This window comes from Monodon monoceros, unplaced genomic scaffold (genome assembly GCF_005190385.1).
Source record: "Monodon monoceros isolate NGI ecotype Baffin Bay Population unplaced genomic scaffold, NGI_Narwhal_1 Super_Scaffold_12, whole genome shotgun sequence".
Classification (NCBI taxonomy): Eukaryota; Metazoa; Chordata; class Mammalia; order Artiodactyla; family Monodontidae; genus Monodon; species Monodon monoceros.
In genome coordinates this window covers 21,581,178-21,604,524 of record NW_021703768.1, presented here as the reverse complement: position 1 = coordinate 21,604,524, position 23,347 = coordinate 21,581,178, and the positions used below count along the sequence as shown (strand labels likewise).

Here is a 23,347-nt window from a genome sequence, read left to right as displayed (position 1 = left end):
AAATAGTACAATGAAAATAAATTATATAGAACCATCTAACTTATGAAGATGAATTCAAAAGCATTAACCAGAATATTGGCAAAGCAAATCTAGCATTAATATAATTTATGAAGTAATAACCTCCATGGTACTAGTGATTTCCTAATTCTCATGATGAACTCAGAGAAGTTATTGTATTATTTCCTTCATAACCTATATTAATGATACATACATTATTTTATGTTTCAAATTTATATTTGATAATTTAATAAAGAAAAAATTTGAACATCCTGCTATGAGTAGCTATCATTTATAGTGCTTGATATGTACCCATTTTTTAGTAAAATAACGTTCAAAAAGATGATCCAAGAGATCAGTGTGTCTTCTAAACTATTAGACAATCTAAAAATCTTATATGATATCATCAAATCAAAACATAAAAAAAATTCAAATAACAGCCATAAGCAACAACAAAGTGAAGAAAATACAGCAAATATGTTTTATCAAGGGCAATCATACCTGCTTTAGAGAGCTATTTTTCACACATAAAAAATTAATAAAAAATACCTAATGCACTTATGTATTCACTAAAACACAAGTTCCAAAATCACTTATTCCTAATGGTTGGAGGTAATTGGATTCTATTTCTTTTAAATATTAAGTGTAAACAGTGCTTTCCAAGAATTTTGGAGAAATTTAATATCCACTAGTTCACTAGGGTCACTGTTTAGACATGAATAACTGAAAGACCCACCCAGCAATGACTCATTATATGAAAAACGCCCAAACAAAGCACAAGCTTCGTTCAAGGAAGAGTGTCAAAGGGGCAGGTGTCAAAGGAATGATTCTAAGATGCTCAGAACCTAGTATTCAGATTGTCTTCCCTTAGTACACAGTCATTATCAGACCTATGCCTGTGTCTCTTGCTGGTAGAAAGATTTATGATAAAAAGTGAACAAAAGGTAAATTTAGCTCTTTGAATAAAATATTTTGGGGGCAGTGCTATCGAAGATAAAAAATATCTGTATTGTCAGCCAAAGCTGCAGCAGTGTTTGAAAACTGGGTCCTCTACAATGAGCTGGAATTTTGGAGGGAATATAGAGGAATGGTGCCATTCTATAGCAAACATGACTTACACACGCTATTGCACTGAGAGCAGCAGTGGGTAGTGTGACAAGTCTGAAAGGGAGCAATATATTGAAGGTCAAACCATACCCAAATGGTGATTGATCTTTCTTCAAACTTGGTACCTTGTTTGTGGCTCTAATAGCTACTCAGTGTTTGGTAAAAGCTAACTACTTCTACATTCAAAATAATCTAAATGCATAATATTTTTATACACATATTATTATACTATAGGTATATTTTAGCCATCTATAATGGAAACTACAAGAAAATTACTTTTGACTTTACATTTTTACCTTTATTCTTTTTTTAAAAAAAAAGGCTATGCCAGTCAAATATCAAATAAAAGTGATCTTAAAGTAATTTTGTAGTTTATGAATTTTAGAGTATATATGTATATGAGGTATAACTGAATAGTACTTTCACAAATTATATCATTTGCAAGAGCATTTCAGGTGTGTATGTGTTTAGTCTTATAGCTTCATTTTATAATTATTCTATATTTATTATGAATCATTTAGTAATGATATAACAGCTTTTTGACCAAGACATTACATATATAATTAATAGAGATATGGAAAAATGTCTATGCATACTTGGTTTATGTCATTTTTATTGTTGTTTTAATCTTTTATGTATAAAATTCTCTCAGTTAATATTCCTTTAAATTAGAGTTTTGAAAGTTTTTTTATCTCAGAACCTTTTTATATTCTTAAAGAGAAAAAAATGATCCCAAAGATGTGATTTTTAATGTGAGATATATATATGTATATATATATATGATTTGTATTGTATTAGTAAATAAACGTGAGAAAGTTTTTAAATTTATGATTTAAAAACTGATCTATGAATCAGTTTTAGAATACCAAGAATAAACCCATTACATACTAATGAAACTGCAGTCCTTCTCGTGTGGGACTCAAACCCAGCCAAAACTCAGATTGTGACTCGGACCCACAGGCTGGAACTTAACCCACCCGCACCTCAGATTCGGACTTGAACCCATGATCCCTGACTAGAAGGGGACTTGAACCCGCTGTCTTTTGATTAAAACCGCTCACCTCATGTCAGGATTTACTGAAGCTCAGGTTCTTTTGTCTGGTTACCGAAAGAATTCAGTGGGAGGGAAAGCAGCAGGCAAAGGGCGAGTTTATTAGCATAGGATGCTTGTGAAAGATACATGCGGGCTGGCAAGGGAGTGCAGCAGCCTGGAGAACAAAGAGAGCTACATTTTTATAATCAAAGAAAAAGCGGGGAGGGGAGAAGACCACCTTCTTCCTCATTCTTGGGCAGACGTCAAGGCTTACATCATTAGTCTCTCCTTTGGCTCTATATGGTATAATGGAGACTGTCATGGTGCTTTTTAAATCATACGTATATTAGCAAAAGGGTGGTAACATATACCAAAATATGGTAATTTATCTCAGATTTTGGTATAATGTCCCCTTTCACCTAGTTTCTTTCCCCTTTCACCTATATTTTTATCTTGTCTACATCAGAAGTGCTACTTTTCCAGGACTATTAACTCTTTGAATTCATGTAACAAGATTCAGACCCCATATGTATTGTCTTGTGTTTTAATTATCAGGACTTGTGACTTGAAGTGTATATGGAGCTTGGATGCACCTGGTCTTCTTCAAGGTAGTGTAGATTGTTGTTACATTACTAGATTCTTTTCTCAAGTGGGCATTAGCTTACAACAGTCTCCCAAACTCCCTTAAAATTCCCTTCTGTCCTTAATCCCCTAGTGGGATTTGTAAACTGACTATTTAATTTATCCTACTCTATCCCTATCACTAACACAATCAACACATTAAAAAATGATGTTCTCTAAAACAACAGTAAATTACTCAGAGGAATGATATTGTTTTATGTTTTTGCACCTATCTTTAAGTCTGCTTTAATAGAAGATAACTTGACTCCTGTATCTGTTTCTGCATTCAATTTGTTACAAAATGTTTTAGTCAAAGGATATAAAGGATATCCAAAAACGGATGAAATCCAGGAAAGGATTAGCAATTAATTAGCTTCTGAGATCATTGTGCATATTCATCCTGATCCAAGCTAAAACAGTATAAGTGAAATATGAAACCATACCAATGAACTTGTCATACTCTACTGAAATCAATGTCTATGTTGTACTGTAAATGGACCTAATACACAAGTATAATTTTGTCCTTTGTTACTTTGGAAAATATTGCTTCAATAGTTATACAGGTCTTCTGAAAGTTGATATACATTTATTAATATTACCATTTATTTCATGGAAAATTCTTTCCGAGTTGAGGAGCCATAGCTGACAATTTCTAAAATTCTAATTTTTGCCCCAGAGCATTCATTTTGCTAATAGCAATGATCAGAAAAAGTTGTTTTCCTTAAAGTGAGTGGCTCACTTTGTCTTCCCTGTAAAGTGTTTGCAAAACACCCAGGTCTGAATTACCATGATTTCTGTTCAAGATTTTTTTTTCGGTAAAAATGGTTTCCCTTGAGGAAAAAGAGTATTTAGTTTAGCTCACAACTCAAATAATCACACATGTAGTTTTTGCTAGAGGCAAGAAGCAGATGCCCTTAAAGAGGACTTTCAGAGTTTCTCTGGTGAGGATAATGGCAGACTCCAGGAGAGCTCACACCAAGGAGTACTTCACAGACTTCTGCTGCCAGTGTCCTTGTGCCTGCAGTGAGCCACAGCCACTCCTTGCCTCTGCAGGAGACGCTCCAACACTAGTACCCATGTGGTTGACAGAGTCATTGTGCTCCAGCCGGGGTCAGGCCTCGGCCTCTTAGGTGGGAGAGCTGAATTCAGGACATTGGTCCACCAGAGACCTCCCGGCCCCACGTAATATCAAATGGTGAAAGCTCTCCTAGATATCTCCATCTCACTGCTAGGACCCAGCTCCACTCAAAGACCAGCAAGCTACAACTAGCAAGAGAGGAACACAACCCCAGCCATTAGCAGAGAGGCTGTCTAGAAGCATAATAAGTTCACAGACACTGCGAAACACACCACCAGACATGGTCCTGCCCACCAGAAAGACAAGATGCAGCCTCATCCACAAGAACACAGACACCAGTCCCCTCCACCAGGAAGCCTACACAAGCCACTGACCCAGCCTTACCCACTGGGGACACACACCAAAAACAACAGGAAATACAAACCTGCAGGCTGAGAAAAAAAAAAACGCAGTAAATTAACAAAATGAGAAGACAAAGAAATACACAGCAGATGAAGGAGCAAGAGAAAATCCACCAGACCAAATGAAGAGGAAACAGGCAGTCTACCTAAAAAAGAATTCACAGTAATGATATTAAAGATGATCCAAAATCTTGGAAATAGAATGGAGAAAATACAAGAAACATTTAACAAGGACCTAGAAGAACTAAAGAGCAAACAAACAATAATGAACAACACAATAAAAGAAATTAAAAATTCTCTAGAAGGAATCAATAGCAGAATACTGAGGCAGAAGAACAGATAAGTGACCTGGAAGATAAAATATTGGAAATAACTACCCCAGAGCAGAATAAAGAAAAAAGAATGAAAAGAACTGAGGACAGTCTCAGAGTCCTCTGGGACAACATTAAATGCACCAACATTCAAATTATAGGGGTCCCAGAAGAAGAAGAGAAAAAGAAAGGGTCTGAGAAAATTTTTGAAGAGATTAGAGTTGAAAACTTCCCTAATATGAAAAAGGAAATAGTCAATCAAGTCCAGGAAGCACACAGAGTCCCATACAGGAAAATCCCAAGGAGAAACACACCAACACCTATTGATCAAACTATCAAAAATTAAATACAAAGAAAAAATATTAAAAGCAGCAAGGGAAAAGCAGCAAATAACCTACAAGGGACTCCCCATAAGGTTAAGAGCTGATCTTTCAGGAGAAACTCTGCAAGCCAGAAGGGTGTGACAGGACATATTTAAAATGATGAAAGGGAAAAAACTACAACAAAGATTACTCTACCTAGCAAGGATCTCATTCAGATTTGACAAAGAAATAAAAGCCTTAACAGACAAGCAAAAGTTAAGAGAATTCAGTACCACCAAACCAGCTTTACAACAAATGCTAAAGGAACTTCTCTAGGCAGGAAGCACAAAAGAAGGAAAAGACCTACAAAAACAAGCCAAAAGCAATTAAGAAAATGGTAATAAGAATATACATATTGATAATTACCTTAAATGTAAATGGATTAAATGCTCCAACCAAAAGACATAGACTGGCTGAATGGATACGAAAACAAGACCTGTATATATGCTGTCTACAAGAGACCCACCTCAGACCTAGGGACACCTACAGACTGATAGAAAAAGATAATCCATGGAAATAGAAATCAAAGAAAGCTGGAGTAGTAATTCTCATGTCATACAAAATAGACTTTAAAATAAAGGCTATTACAAGAGACAAAGAAGGACACTACATAATGATCAAGGGATCAATCCAAGAAAAAGATATATCAATTGTAAATGTTTATGTGCCCAACATAGGAGCACCTTTATACATAAGGCAAATGCTAACAGCCATAAAAGGGGAAATCGACAGCAACACAATAATAGTAGGGAACTTGAACACCCCACTTTCACCAAAGGACAGATCATCCAAAATGAAAATAATTAAGGAAACACAAACTTTAAATGACACATTAAAATGGTGGACTTAATTGATATTTATAGGACATGCCATCCAAAATCAACAGAATGCACTTTCTTCTCAAGGGCTCATGGAACATTCTCCATGATGGATCATACCTTGGGTCACAAATCAAGCCTCGGGAAATTTAAGAAAATTGAAATCATATCACATATCATTTCCAACTACAACGCTATGAGACTAGGTATCAACTACAGGAAAAAATCTGTAAAAACTACAAACACATGGGGGCTGAACAATATGCTACTAAATAACCAAGAGATCACCGAAGAGATCAAAGATGAAATAAAAAAAATACCTAGAAACAAATGACAGTGAAAACACAATGACCCAAAACCTGTAGGATGCAGTGAAAGCAGTTCAAGAGGGAAGTTTATAGTAATGCAATCCTACCTCAAGAAACAAGAAACAGCTCAAATAAACAACCTAACCTTACACCTAAAGCAATTAGAGAAAGAAAAACAAAAAACCCAAAGTTAGCAGAAGGAAAGAAATCATAAATATCAGATCAGAAATAAATGAAGAAATTAAGGAAATGATAGCAAAGATCAATAAAACTAAAAGCTAGTTTTTGAGAAGATAAACAAAATGCATAAACCGTTAGCCAGACTCATCAAGAAAAAAAGGGAGAAGACTCAAATAAATGGAAATTATAATGAAAGAAGAGAAGTAAAGAGTGACACTGCAGAAATACAAAGGATCATGAGAGATTACTACAAGCAACTATATGCCAATAAAATGGACAACCTGAAAGAAATGGACAAATTCTTAGAGAAGCACAACCTTGTAAGACTGAACCAGGAAGAAATCGAAACTAAAAAGAGACCAATTACAGGCACTGAAAAGGAAACTGTGATTAAAAATCTTCCTTGTTTGTTACAAAAGCCGAGGACCGGAAGGCTTCAGAGCCGAATACTATTAAACATTTAGAGAAGAGCTAACACCTATCCTTCTCAAACTCTTCCAAAATATAGCAGAGGGAAGAACACTTCCAAACTCATTCTACATGGCCAACATCACTCTGATAACAAAACCAGCCAAAGACGTCATAAAAAAGAAAACTACAGGCCAATATCACTGATGAACATAGATTCATAAATCCTCAACAAAATACTTGCAAACAGAATCCAACAGCACTTTAAAGGGATCATACACCATGATCAAATGGAGTTTATTCCAGGAATGCAAGGATTCTTCAGTATACGCAAATCAATCAACATGATACACCTTATTAACAAAGTGAAGGAGAAAAACCATATGATCATCTCAATAGATGCAGAGAAAGCTTTTGACAAAAGTCAACACCCATTTATGATAAAAACCCTGCAGAAAGTAGGCATAGAGGGAACTTATCTCAACATAACAAAGGCTGTATATGACAAATCCACAGCCAGCATTGTTCTCAATGGTGAAGATGTGAAACAATTTCCACTAAGATCAGGAACAAGACAAGCTTGCCCACTCTCACCACTATTATACAAAGTAGTTTTGGAAGTTTTAGCCACAGCAATCAGAGAAGAAGAATAAATAAAAGGAATACAAATCAGAAGAAGTAAAACTGTCACTGTTTGCAGATGACATGATACTATACATAGAGAATCCTAAAGATGCTACCAGAATACTACTAGTGCTAATCAATGAATTTGGTAAAGTAGTAGGATACAAAATTAATGCACAGAAATCTCCTGCATTCCTATACACTAATGATGAAAGATCTGAAAGAGAAATTAAGGAAACACTCCCATTTACCACTGCAACAAAAAGAATAAAATACCTAGGAATAAACCTACCAAGGGAGACAAAGACCTGTATGCATAAAACTATAAGACACTGATGAAAGAAATTAAAGATGATACAAACAGATTGAGAGATATACCATGTTCTTGAATTGGAAGAATCAATATTGTGAAAATGACTATACTACCCAAAGCAATCTACAGATTCAGTCCAATCTCTATCAAACTACCAACGGCATTTTTCACAGAGCTAGAACAAAAAATTTCACAATTTGTATGGAAACACAAAAGACCCTGACTAGCTAAAGCAATCTTGAGAAAGAAAAATAGAGCTGGAGGAATAAGGCTCCCTGACTTCAGACTATACTACAAAGCTACAGTAATCAAGACAGCATGGTACTGGCACAAAAACTGAAAAATAGATCAATGGAACAGGTTAGAAAGCCCAAAGATAAACCCATGCACATATGATCACCTTATCTTTGATAAAGGAGGCAAGAACATACAATGGAAAAAAGACAGCCTCTTCGATAAGTGGTGCTAGGAAAACTGGACAGCTACATGTAAAAGAATGAAATTAGAACACTCCCTAGCACCATACAGAAAAATCAACTCAAAATAGATTAAAGACTTAAATGTAAGTCCAGACACTATAAAACTCTTAGAGGAAAACATAGGCATAGACATAAATCACAGCAAGATCCTTTATGACCCACCTCCTAGAGAAATGGAAATAAAAACAAAAATAAACAAATGGGACCTAATGAAACTTAAAAGCTTTTGCACAGCAAAGGAAACCATAAACAAGGCAAAAAGACAACAGTCAGAATGGGAGAAAATATTTACAAATGAAGCAACTGACAAAGGATTAATCTCCAAAATATACAAGCAGCTCATACAGCTCTATATCATAAAAACAAACAACCCAATCCAAAAATGGACAGAAGACCTAAATAGACATTTCTCCAAAGAAGTTATACAGATTGCCAACAAACACATGAAAGGATACTCAACATCACTAATCATTAGAGAAATGTAAATCAAAACTACAATGAGGGGACTTCCCTGGTGGCACAGTGGTAGAGAGTCCACCTGCTGATGCAGGGGACACGGGTTCGTGCCCTGCTCCAGGAGGATCCCACATGCCGCGGAGCAGCTGGGCCCATGAGCCATGGCCGCTGAGCCTGTGTGTCTGGAGCCTGTGCTCCACAATTGGAGAGGCCACAACAGTGAGTGGCCCACGTACCACACACACACACACACACACACACAAAATCTACAATGAGGTATCACCACACACCAGTCAGGATGGCCATCATCAAAAAATCTACAAACAATAAATGCTGGCGAGGGTGTGGAGAAAAGGGAACCCTTTTGCACTGTTGATGGGAATGTAAATTGATACAGCCACTATGGAGAGTAGTATGGAGGTTCCTCAATAAACTAAAAATAGAACTACCATAAGACCCAGCAATCCCACTACTGGGCATATACCCTGAGAAAACCATAATTCAAAAACAGTCATATACCACATTGTTCATTGCAGCTCTATTTACAATAACCAGGGCATGGAAGCAACCTAAATGTCCATCGACAGATGAATGGATAAAGAAGATGTGACACATATACACAATGGAATATTACCTAGTCATAAAAAGAAACAAAATTGAGTTTTTTGTAGTGAGGTGGATGGACCTAGAGTCTGTCATACAGAGTGAAGTATGTCAGAAAGAGAAAAACAAATACTGTATGCTAACATGTATATATGGAATCTCAAAAAAAAAAAAAAGTTCTGAAGAACGTAGGAGCAGGATAGGAATAAAGGTGCAGACGTAGAGAATGGACTTGAGGACACAGGGAGGGGGAAGTGTAAGCTGGGACGAACTGAGAGAGTGGCATGCACATATATCCACTACCAAATGTAAAATAGCTAGCTAGTGGGAAGCAGCGACATAGCACAGGAAGATAAGCTCTGGGTGCTTTTTGTCCACCTACAGGGGTGGGGTAGGATTGTGGGAGGGAGACACAAGATGGAGGAGATATAGGGAAATATGTATACATATAGCTGATTCACTTTGTTATACAGCAGGAAGTAACACACCATTGTAAAGCAATTATACTCCAATAAAGACGTTAAAAAAAAGAGGACTTTCATTCATTGTAGCATTATTCATGATAGACAAGATATGAAAAGCCAGATATTCATCAATAGACAAATGGATAAAGAAAATGTGGTATGCACATACAATAGAATATCATTCTGCCTTAAAAACGAAAGACAAAATCCTGGCTCTACCTGTAAAGCATTATGCTAAATGAATTAAGTCAGTCACAGAAGGACAAATACTGCGTTATTCCACTTACAGGAGTTATCTAAAATAGTCAAACTTGTAGAAGCAGAAAATAAATGATGGTTGCCAAGGCATGGGGAAGGGAAAATAAGAGTTACTGTCCAGTGGGTATAAAGTTACAGTTATACAAGATGGATAAGTTCTAGACATCTGGGGTACAACATAGTGCCTGCAATTAACAAATGGTGGAGTAGCTTGATCAAACACTTAAAAATTTGTTAAGAGGGTAGATTTCATGTTAAGTATTCTTAACATACACACGGAACATGAGGAAACTTTTGGAGGTGATGTGCATGTTTATTTCCTTAATCTTTGTGATACACACATACACGGTGTATGAATGTAATCAAATTCATCAAATTTTAGACACTAAATTTGTGCTCTTTTTTGTACATCATTTATACCTCAATATAGCTATATTAGAAAGCAATTTGGAAAGATGTGTACTCAAGGTCAAGATATAAGTTAAAAATTGTAAGATGCTTCAGGGACATTTCCATGTATCTTTTGTAAAGGTATAACAATATTTGACTTTTAAAGCACAAACCATGTCTATGTTTAATAGAAAGGACTCATTTTATCTTACTTCAGCAACTTTATACATAGATGCTACAAATGTGAGTTGAGAAACCAAGTCGTCTAATCTCCCTTTCTAAGCCAAACATCTATTCTTAACTGCAAGAAAATATATCCTAACTAAAATTCTAAAAAATAAGCTTCAGATACCTAAAAGTTTCCTAAATTTTTAAAAAATATTGCAAGGCAAGAAAACTATGTATTGTTTGTATTTCCACATAAATGCAGAAAAATTGGGGGTTTCCAAATAATGATGAATTATTGGAAAATAATATTACAGAGATCATGCTAGTTATAATTGCACATAGCTAGTAAGAGTATGGCATGAACTCTGAAAAAAAATAGAATTAATCTCTGAAAAAAAATATATATATTTCTACCTACGTATCATCTATCTATGCACTGTCTATTTCAGAATATTCTAGGAAACATAAGAATATACTGTACACAATTCCATTCACATCCATTAGTCATGAGAGCAATTACCCCATCAAAGTCATGTAGCATTTAGATAGCTCCACTCTACAATTATGAGAGAATATTGGTGAAAACAAAAAATAATGTTTTAGCATTATTTTAGAAATACATTTGACCTCAGGTCTCTCTGAAAGAATTCTGCATCAGACTTGTGAACCACTAATTTATGGAAAGATTTCCATTCCCAGAACGTTTATATTTATTTTAATTTCTAGGAAATGGTTCACTTTGCCAGCTTCCTTTTCCCTTCTCTGATATGTATATGTGTGAATTGAATATAAGTAAAGAAAAAGATAAACATGTTGAACTCTTTCATACAAGAAAGTATGCAAGCATAACATATTTTCTAACTCAGGCACAAAATCACCGAGACTCTGGTTTTATATTTTTACTGATAATAAAATTACACTTTGAATATTTCAAGTATGATTATTTTCTTCTCAGTTTTCAATTCACTTTTCAAATTATTTTTAAGTATTTATTGTTTCTTTTCTGAAATTAGAGTATAAATTGTGTGTTCCATTCATTGTAGAAAAATTGAAAAATAGAGTGTAAAGAACATTAAAATTATCTGAAGACTTGGTATACTCAGTGAATCACACAGTTTTATGAATTCCCTTACCATTACAATAATATTATTTATTATTTATAGAACATACAAGAATAACCTCCATTTTAAAGTACTGTTATACTCTAGGGGTGTGTGTGTGTGTGTGTTTGTATAGGTTTGTGTGTGTATGAATGTCTGAGTATGTGGATATTCTCTTACATTTGTATTCAACAAAATGCTCTACAACTAGGTTCTCTATTATTTTCATTGATCTAATAGGTTTATTTTTTTGTTCTAGTACATCATTGCTTTACCTTTTATAAAGAAATAATGTATTTAAACATAAGATAGTAAAATTAGCCTGCATTTTTTCAAATATGTTTGACATCTAGTATTTCTTTTGGGTTTGTATTGAAATTTTGGAGTAACTTTATGTAATTGAAAAACAGGCTTATGGTGATAGAGTACATTTAAATAGAAATCTTACCCAGAATCATTTATAGTATTAATTTAGACAAGTATTCAATCGTATTGTGTATTATATTTTGATCAGTATTGAATATTTATAATGGAATTAACTTCTAGGAAACTTTTAGGAAATAACGTGTCGTTTGGGTTATTTGGTGAAATGGAATATTCATTCTATTTTAGTTTCTATCTTGTTCTAAACACATATAATTTCTATCCTATTATCGTTGATATATATGAGAGTTACTGACTTCTATAATTTTATGTTGTAGCAGAGTAGTGTGTCCAACTCTTATTGTATATGTTCTAATGATACGTTAGCTTCCTATAATCTTTCCAAGTAGAAAGTCACATCCTCTCTTAATTAGAGCAACTAGCCAAAATCTATCAGTCTTTTCCATTGTTCTTCCTCTTCTTGCAGGACATCATTAAATAACTGTGGTGGGCATTCCCTTCTTATTTTCAAGTTTTTAGTAAACTGCTGCTAGTGATTTACCATTAAGTATGTTACTGCTTAATAGGTTGATTTAATCATCATGTTCAAGATTCTCTTTTATCTCAAATTATGGTATTTTCTTTTCTAAAATAACCCATTCCTTTATGTTTGAATATCTTTTCAGAAGTTCCCTGGTGATATGTATCATACAATTAATTTTCAGATAAAGTGAGATTAACCATAGTGTTGTATTTCCCAAAGGACAGCGTGTGAAGCCTGAACGTGGCTTAGATTTAACTTCTAGTATTACAGTGGGATTCTTTATTAAACTATAATTGTTGGGCAGGTTTAGATGCAGCCAATTAAGTTTGTACTTTTTAGCATTGTCCAGACATGCACTATTAAGATACTACTAAAATCACTATACTACTGCTTCATTTTCTAATTCTCTGAGTTGATAAAATACATGAGAAAATGCAATCCTTTGATACCCTGCTCCTAGGAATCTTCCTCTTTGTGCTGCTACCCCTTAATTTAATTAATATTTCTATAAATCTCACCATCCCCTACCTCTGCTTTGCATTCTTTTCCTTGGAAATTGCCATTTCTGAATAGGTTAATTTAAAATGATTTCAGTCACTATTCATTGTTTACTATTATTCAATAACTTTCAGGGGAGAAATAGCATCTGAGTGATTGAAAATCAACTTACATTGCAAAAAGATGGCCACTTAAATTTTTGGTTAGTATAATTTTATTCTTTTTGGTTAAAAGACTGAATGGTGAGGTGTAAATCATGACTCTTTCCCTTGTTTCAGTTAAATTCAATGTGTTCAAATTTGCATGCCATGAAATAAAATATGGATAGTTTAATGTTTTCCTCTAGTCATCTCTATAGTAGATTGTTTACAAAAATGACTTTAATTATCCTACTCTCTGTAATCATGTTCTTGCAAATTGATTTTGCAATGCTTTTCATCGAGAAAAGGAGTCTCCTCCACTTTTTGAATCTAAGTTGACCTTATGATTTATTTTAGTTAGTATATTACAAAGTTTCAGGTTTCTAGTTCTAAGCCGTAGCCTTCAATATCTGAGTGCTTCAAGCCTCCCTTTTGGGTCTCTTCCTCTACTGTGGAACAAATGCTGGAGGAGAGCTCAGTTTTCCAGACATCCATTCTAGATCAGCAGTCGACAGAGCTGCCTACAGGTAGCCACAGACACATGAGGGATCAGAGCTGAAATCAGAAAAATCTACTCAATCTATCATTGTAATAATGAGTCTGACTCTGTTTGATATTTGGCTGCTGACAACTTTTGGGCCTTATCTCTTCCTCTTTCCCTTCTGTCTCAAATCTCAGAAAGCTGATAAGAATATCTGTGTACTCCCTCTTGTGGTGCTCACAGAATTTAAAACCATATAAGCCCTTTGCTGCACACAAGAAACACACCCTGGTGCCACTCCCTAACCACTGTGAAAACCCAAGCCAGTCTCCTTTCCATGCACTCTCCAGCCATTTTTAGGCCAGCTTGGAAACCTTTCCTGCCCTGCTCTTACCAAAATATCTCATTATATAAGTAATAAACTTTTTTATGTCCTCTTTTTCTGTGTGTGCGATCATCTGTCTTGACATTTGGGGGTGGGAGGAGCTGGCATATCCTGTTTCTGGAGAATGTCTAAAACAGCCATAGACTTATGAGTCATATAATTAGTATTGTTTTAAGCCATTGAAGTTTACAGGTGTCATTATGATTTATATTTAAGAAAGATTATATTTAGAAGCATATAGCATATTTTTGGTTTTGTTTTCAGAGTTGTGGTATATTTCTGTACATGAGCATGGATTATCTTTAAGAGTGTCTTATAAGCATTTTAAAATAACAATGAGGGACACTTCATGAATGACAATCAACCCAATGTCACTTTTAGTGAGAAATCTAAAATGAAAAACTAAGGAGCTCTATTATTTATCTCTTGTTACAATAGATATTTATTACTTCACAATTTTCTATGAATCAGAAGCCAGGCATTGGTTTATCTGGGTCTTTTGCTTAGGACCTCACAAGACTTCAATAAACATGTAGGATAGGGTTGAAGTCTCATTTGAATTCTGACTAGGGATGGATCCACTTTCAAACTCACTCAAATTTTTAGCAGAATTCAGTTCTTTGCATCTTTAGAATTGAGGACTCAATCATCTTTCTGTCTGTCAGGCAGTGACTTCCCTCAGTGACTAGAGGCCTCTCACAGTTACTTGCCAAGAGGGTTTCCAAAAATGGCTGTTTGCTTGTTCAAACTCAGCAAGGAAGAGAGAAAGAAACTCCATCAAGATGGGTTCTCCAATTTTATGAAATGCAATCATTTAGTAGCAAAAACGTAATCATATATATCCTGACATGATTCTCATTTTCTGTTGATTAGAAGCAAGCCACGTGTTCTGCCGACATTCGAAAGAGATCACATAAAGGCATGAATATCAGAAAATGGGGATCATGAGGGTCATCCTGAGAGTCTGGCTGCAAAAGGACAAATTTTCTGCAAATCCATTTGTTCACTTAAGCTAATATATTATTTCTAGCACAAAGGGAATTATTGAAACTTGATTAGATAATAGTTTTTTCAAATTATGTAATGGCTAGAATTATTTATTTTATTTTTTGTTTGTTTGTTTGATTATAGTACCATGGAAACTTCGACTACGATTAAAGTTTTGGTTAATGCTTACCTGATTTCAATTTCAGCTTTGAAACATGACCTCTTTTAACCACAAAAAATTATTTACTAATTCTAAATGTCTGTTTCTTTGGCTGAAAAATAGTGCTAACAATGATGCCTGCTTCATAGCATACCATGAAGCTATCTTAGCTTTATTTTCAAAACAAAGCAAATTTGCAAAAAATGTTTATTACTATTTTTACATTACTCTTTTGACATTTAACCCTGTTTTGGCCATAATATTATGAAGTCATATATGAAAGTGAATTTGGGGGCAGCAATTGTTAGGAATAGTGACTCTGGAAACATACCTAGAAGCATGCAGATAAGATCACAGCCTGTGCTTTGTTTTATATATATATATATATATATATATATATATATATATATATATATATATATATACATATATATATATAAAACCAGTGTTAATGTGATACTGAATAAGTAAGCTTTATAATACAGTATATAAATTTATTAATAGATAATACAATAAAATGATATTTAGGAAATCCACATTTTTACATTTGTACTAGTTCTAAGTGAAATAACTAATTAGGCTCTTTTTTTGTTCCTTTGAAGAAAATACCTTTAATCTAAACTCATTTGGTAAATAAAAATATCTGGTCTGAAGACCTGTAATTAATATTATATAACTTGTGTGCATTAAAGATCCAGTTTTTATTTATTACTCTTGATACAAGCTGTTTCTAAGTTTATTTAATGTGTTTATGCTTTCTTATGACTTTTAATTTGAATAAAATAGAACCATATGTTTTATTTTTACATTACTTTATATAACTAATAATGTTCTGGAAAATGTGCCTCTAATATATTAAATCAATATTTAGAGTGATTCAAATTAGATGACTGAAACATTTAACTATAATATTGAAAAATACAGTACATAGAATTTCTAAGTATTGTGAAAAGTTTGATAATTTTATGGTGAAAAGGAGAAATAAAGGCAGTCAGATATTAAGAAATAATAAGACAAAATTAGAAAGTTCTCTAAGACTAAAGAAAATAAAACATTATGACTGCAGTAAAGGCATTTTCAGGAAATAACTGAAGGGAATATAAACATACATTACAGAACTAGAACTAGATACTTGAGATGGAAAAATGTGAAAAATAAAAAATCTATTTGTTTTGAATTTGATAAGCACCACCTACCACACCTTCCTCTTCTTATCGTTTATGCTATATGATGGTTAATTTTATGTGCCAGCTTGACTAAGCTATAGCATCCAGTGACTTAATTAAACACTAAGTGTTGCTGTGAAGGCATTTTGCAGATGGGATTAACATCTACAAGTTGACTTTAAGCAAAGTAGATTACCTTTGATAATGTGAGTGAACCTCACCCAACCATATGAAAGCCTTAAGAGCAAAAACTGAGTTTTCCCCAAGAAATTCTTACTCATGACTATAATGTCAGCTCCTGCCAAGTTTCCAGCCTGCCAAGCTACCTAATTTTAGACTCAGGACTCCAACATCAATCCCTGCCTGAGTTTAGAGATTGCTGGCCTGATTTATGAATTTTGTACTTACCAGCCCTAACAATCACATGAGCCAATCCTTAAAAAAAGAAAAAAAAACCTCTTAATACATGCACATATAAATACATATATGTGTTTATATGTGTGCATAGATCTAGACATAGATTGACAGATATAGATATAGATATAGATACATATATAGATATATCATATTGGTTCTCTGGAGCACCCTGCTTAATACTGGCATCAATTCTAAACCAACTACTCATTTTTTCCAAAAAAACTTCAGACCTTTTTTATCTCCACTGACTTTTAGTTTTTATTACTACTTCTTGTTTGAGGTCCCACTCCATCTTTATAATTATTTATTTTCACTTGCTAATATGGATTGCCACCCCACTGTAATTTGGTGCTTTTTAGAAAACCTAGATTTCATAGCCTCACCTTTGGGCTAGAATCCATGGGAGAATCCTAAAGTCAAAACTTCCCAACTCTCTGATCATTCCTCAAATCAGAATATTCTAGTACTGCCCCCAAGCCAGTTTCTTTTGATCTATCCCATATTTATTTGATATCACCCTATATGCATCCTTCATAACATTTCCCAGAATTTGTAATTGTGAGTAATTGCATATTTTTAAAGTTTAATATTTTACTCCACTAACCAGGCAATAATATCCATGAGCTAAAGATTCTTTTTTTTTTTATAACTGTGTGCCCTGTTCCTGTAGGGTTTGGACATTAAGTTGATGAAAATATTTTTACTGAAAGAGCAACAAGAATGTGTTTCATTGATAGAGAAATGTTGTGATTCTTCCTTTCCCCTTCAGTAGAATCTTCCTTGATTAAAAACACTGCTGTACTGAAATGTTACATTTCCTGGGTGATTGAAAAGATGTAGGAAAGGGCAAATGTATTTTATAAAAAAAGTGGTTTTGTTTTGCTTGCCTTAGCCAAGTCTCAGCAGCAGGTGTAGTTTGTTTGCATGATCCTTAATTAACATGACCCCAGGTCTTGGGAGAAGGTCTTCCCTGCACCAAAGAGAAGAATAGCTCAAAAATATCAGCAAGGGAAACAGGAGGTGTTTACCCAGTGTTAGTTAGTGGTATGCATATGTGACTGTAACTCCATTGGGCTCTCTGAGGCTGGTTGGATCTTGGTCAGCATCCTATCTTTGTCTCTAATCTTCATTCCTTATCACCATGTGAAACCCCATTGCTTGCAGCTCCTTGGCCCAAACTAATGTCATGATTCATGTCTTTCTCTTCACAACTCCCAGTCCACAAATTCATCATCTTATCTCCAATGGGGCTGAAGGATTAGCTGATGACATTATTTTCTTTCAGAAAGAATATGTGTCATTTTTTTAATCACATGACATTTTATTTTTGATTTTCAAGAGTCCATTTTTCGATAATCAAGTTATTAGTATTTAAGGCTTTTACCTCTGTGTTCTCAGTAAGTCAACCATAATACACCTAGAGGCAATGTGGGTAGAATGGTATTTATATGAATGTTCAAAAAGAGTAACATAAACATGAACATTTCAGGATACAGTCCAGTTACAAATGGATGAATGAATACATGATTGGCTGGGTGGGTGGGATGACTGAGAAGATGATAATGAAACACAAGTGTCACACAAACACAGCATATGTTCAAAATACAATTTGATACTGAATAATCAATAGGCAATATGGAAATCAAAGTTTGTTTTTCTTATGTTGATAGTATTAAAACATTTTAACTCTCTGATGGATATTTGTTGAGAGTTTTAGGGAAATCGTGTTTTTCATCCATTTCTCTACTGTTCTGCGATTTATTCAGATTTTGAAGTTTATCCATCTATTTCTGTTTACACTCCAAGAAAGATATTTCACTTGATTAAATAACTTGCTCAATGTTTTACAAAAAATAGGAGACAAATTTGGTCTGGGGGCACAGGGCCTTGACTCTGTTCTTCTTTTCTTTCCATTGTTCCAGGCTGTCACATTTATATATTTCTGAAGTAAAATTAACTAATCAGAAATAGTGGAAACTGTCAGTACTTTGGTTTTGAATCAAAGGCATAAATAGAGATACGGTCTGACACAATTTAAAATGTTTTATGGTTTTATTTTTTGATTCATTTCATAATATCTTCCCTAATGACATTTTGAATAACCTAAAATTTATCAAAATAATTATATTCCTAACCTATTTTACTTGATTATGTGACCAAACAGATTTGCAATACCTTTATTTATTACAGTTACAATTAAACAGCTTTCATTTATGAATGCATCAAAGTATACTTTCTTTAGTTATAAAGTACATGATTTCACAATTTACTGTAACCATTTGATATTTTTATAACAGAATTGGTGAGTAATGAAACACTTTAATAATTATAGAATTTACAATGGTTAAACTGCACAATATACTTGCTACTATTTTGAAAAGACATTGGAATAATTTGCATAATTTACACTCATATGATTCACTTCTAAGTGTAGTGTGATGCACAGTACTAAGCTGATTAACCTTTCCTTGGTTTACTATCCAGAATGTGGTCAGAGTTTTACTGATTTAATTTGACCACCATTATGTGTAATGGGCTGAAGTTACATTAATCTACTAAGTGATATACCCATCAAAGCTTATGAAGAACTAATTCACCTGAATAAGAACTAACAATATTGATTATATTTTCAACACAAGGAAAGAACACTATGCATGGTTTTGTAACTTAAAATTAAACTTTAGTCTATGTAAAAAGATACATATTTATTTTTTCAAAACACTAGTTATTTTTTCATAGGGTGATGGTAGTTGAAGAAATGTGGTGGGTAGCATTTGTTAGGGAGAGTACATAATTATATTAACCCAAGTGTAACAAATGTCTAAAATGTACTATTATTAATTTTAATGCATAATAAAATATAAATTACAACTCCATGAAGAGAATTAAAATGGAAGATTATAAAAGATCATTATAGATTCAATTTGGTAACTCTTTCATATTCATTAATAATCCCCCAAGTGAGAAATCATCAGCACTGGGAATGTACCCTTAGCCAGAAAATCAGTTAAATTTTCTACCTGAGTTCTTAACTTTCTTTAATATAAGTACAAACAAACACACACATGTACACATCCTATGCACATGCACACCATACATACACAAACACCCCATATAATTTACTTAACATGAATAATGTTTTAAAAGAATATATAAATTAAATATAAAATTATTTCTGATACTCTTACTAGAATCAATATGCATTTTTTAATTCAATGGTTATTTAAATAATTTTTAGAACTTTTAAATCTATGACGTGTTATGGACTGAATGTTGTATCCCCTCAAAAATTTTCTGTTGAAATTCTAATCTCTAATGTGATGATGTTAGGAGGTGGAGCCTTTGGGAAATGATTGTCTTGAGGGTAGAATCCTCATGAATGGGATTAATGACTTTATGTCCTTTCTGCCATATGAGGACACAGCAAGAAAACAGTTTTCTACGAACCAGGAAGGGGGCCCTCACCAGACATCAAGTCAGCAGGTGCCTTGTTCTTGCCCTTCTCAACCTCCAGAACTATATGAAATAAATGTTCTTTAAGTCACACAGTCTATGGCGGTTTATTATAGAAACATGAATGGACTAAAATAGCATATATTTGAAAAATATGATCAGTGAGAAATGTATGGTTTAAGTTTGAATGAGTTTGATTATTATGAAAAGATATTTGTTATAATGCCACTTGAATGCAGAGTATACAGTTTTGATACAGTTGCTTAGAGTCAAATATTAAGGCATTAAACATTGAGGCATGTCCCTCAATTTATGCCAAAACAAATTCAGTTTTAAAACACTAATATTGAAAAAATCCGAAGACATATTGAAACATAAAATCCTAGGAAAGAATGAAGCTTGACAGATTTACTGCAGAGAAATTGAAAGGTTCTATGTCACAAAGACCATGCATAAAGCTAAAAGCAAATAATAAAATCAGGAAGATACTTGACTGTTTATATTTTCACATAATCTTTATTAAATTATAAAAAAGTAAATATGAATTTGGAATTGAATAACAGTCTCCATATACTTCAAATATGATAATTTGCCAGCTTCCTCTTACTTTCCCACCAAGAAAATCTACTTTCAGGGCCTGAGATTTATTTTCCTGCCTCCTCTCTCTCTTTTTCTCTCTCCTTCACTCTTCACAGACATATATATATATTTTTTACAAATATATAATTATATGTATAAAGTATTACCCTTCCAACTTGTTTCTTTGTCCCACTGGGAAAAAATATCTTAGACATTTATTTGTGTCCACAGATACGGATAAAAACTGCTATTTATGGCTGCATAATTCTCCATATATCCTAACATATGTGGAACAAATTATTATGTATGGCTGTATAGTCATCCATTCACTGTAATTTAGTCAAATTTTGCCCTGTTGATGGACATCCACATTTTTTCTAGGTTGAATGTAATTTTATGACTTCTGAGTTCTGTGAGGCCCATCCTAGAATTGTCCGGTTTCCTGAAAGGAGAGCTCCTTTTGTAAAGGGTCTGTGGCTCATTTGCATACTGAAGCTTTGGCCCGGGGTTCTGTGACACTGTTGGTTTTGTCCTGCTTCTGCCACATCTCTGCCTCAGATCCCCAGACCATGCGACAGCTCTGCCTCCCGAAGTAGAGTTATCTCCCTCGACTTCAGCCCATCATTCCCTAAATCATTTCTTGTTTTTGTGCTATACAACTTCTGCAACTTTTGCTATGTTCTTTGTATTGTAGAATACCTGTATTGTGCTGACCGTTAACGTGCTCTACTTTCCCTGACTCTTTGAAATTCTGATCCCTCATTACCAGTAAAATAAACTACAGTAAGAACTGAACGCAAAGACTGCAGGATTAGTTTTTCTATCATGAAACTCTCTACTACCATCACCAACTCCCCCTGCTGTATACATAAAAAGACAGTGTTATGCGATGCACACACACAAGACCTACATGCACAGAATATCTATAACAAGCTAAGGAGAAATGATCTAGTAGGAATGGGGTAGAGGGAGGATAGGAAACCTATAATAAAGCTATATATGGAGAAGAACACTGTAGTAACTCAGAATATATAGTACAAAGTAATTAGCAAGCAGCAACATTCTCCAAAGATACTTTATTCACAGATTTGAAAGAATGGAAAAATGAATCAATTGTCTATATCAGAAGTAATTACATGGGTGAGCCCTCCCACCTCTGTTGTGCTGGGGAAGATGTAGCAGCCTCTTCTCCAAGCCACCCCTTTGCCTCCCAACTTCTCTGGGGCCCTCGACCGCCCGACCAGGGGCCCCAGGGCCGCGGGCTCAGCCGAAGACCACGGGCTCTGTGTCAAACCAGCAGTTTGGGGGTTTGCTGCGCCAACGCACCTGAGGAGGCGCCGGAGGAGCCGCAGCTGCTGCACGGTGCCCGCACCTCTAGGTGGTTCACTGTGTGCATGGGGCTCGGCTTCCTGTCCGTGACCTCCCGTGCTGGGGTCGCGCTCAACACCCCGCCCCCTGGCCCGTGGATGACTTTGTGCACCAGAGTAAGCTGCACATGGAGGGCTTCCGGAGCCTAAAGGAGGGTGAGGCCATGGAGTTCACCTTTAAGAGGTGTGACAAGGGCCTGGAATCTCTCCGAATCACTGGCCCTGGTCGGGTATTCTGTATTGGGAGCGAGAGGCGGCCCAAAGGGAAGAGCATACAGAAAAGGAGATCAAAGGGAGACAGGTGCTACAACTGTGTAGGTCTAGACCATCATGCCAAGGGATGCAGACAGCCACCCCATCCCAAGAAGTGCCACTTCTGCTAGAGCATCAACCATATGGTGGCCTCGTGGCCACTGAAGGTCCAGCTGGCTCCCAGTTCACAGGGAAAGCCAGCCTACTTTCGGGAGGAGGAAGAAGAGATCCATAGCCCTGCCATGCTCCCAGAGGCACAGAGTTGAGCCACAGTGGGTGGGGGCTATCCTTTTGTGATCAGGAAGTTTTGAGGAGCAGGCATCAATCGGCAGAGTGGAGACATGGGGACAGCGTGGGTAGGGGGCAGCTGGCACTGCCATATATCTCAGGCCGGGGTCCACAACATCCACCTCTTCCCTCCTGGTGGGGGGAGGGGGGAGGCAAAGGAACTCCAATCATGCTCTATCCAAATGCACATGAGGGCTCTGGGGGGGTAACCCTACCTACATGCTTTATCTGAGTCTCCACCCGCAGAATCTTCAGCTTTTGAAAGTGGCCTGGATAGGGAAGTTGTTTTACTCTTAAAGAAGGATTTGGAAGAATATTTCCCAGCCAGAGTGAAAAGATTAAGCATGAGACCGGATTGATGGGCCCAACCCACAAGCCATTACATTCTGTGGGAGCGAATATCTCAGGCGTAAGGCAGGGTTTTCCACCTGTTGTCTCCTCATAACCCCCTCTTGGGATAAAGTGCTGAGAACTGTCCCAAGCAGTGGGTTGTAATGATAGGCAAAAGGGGTGGTTATGGGAACAACTGTAGATCTGCTGCTTCTAAGCTCATTCCCACCCCATTCTGGGCCAATACAATTTTATTCATTTGCTTCCTTGGATGACTATACCTTGGGTCCCACTTTCTCTAGGATGCCAACTGCACTAGCTGTGTGCGAATGACATATCTTGTGCACTTTAACTTTTTTTCTGTAATATAAGTATTCTGGCTTTGTATTTTTGTGTATTTTAATCTAAGGCCCTCATTCCTGCTCTGTGTTCTCAGGTACGTGAGCAATCTCAGGGAT

The 23,347-nt window shown here is 35.3% G+C and overlaps 1 pseudogene; it reads left to right on the top strand.

Moving 5' to 3' along the window:
• The window catches only part of LOC114892055, a 33,530-nt pseudogene extending 10,993 nt beyond the window's left edge, over positions 1 to 22,537 (top strand).
• Positions 22,538 to 23,347: the final 810 nt, after the last annotated feature.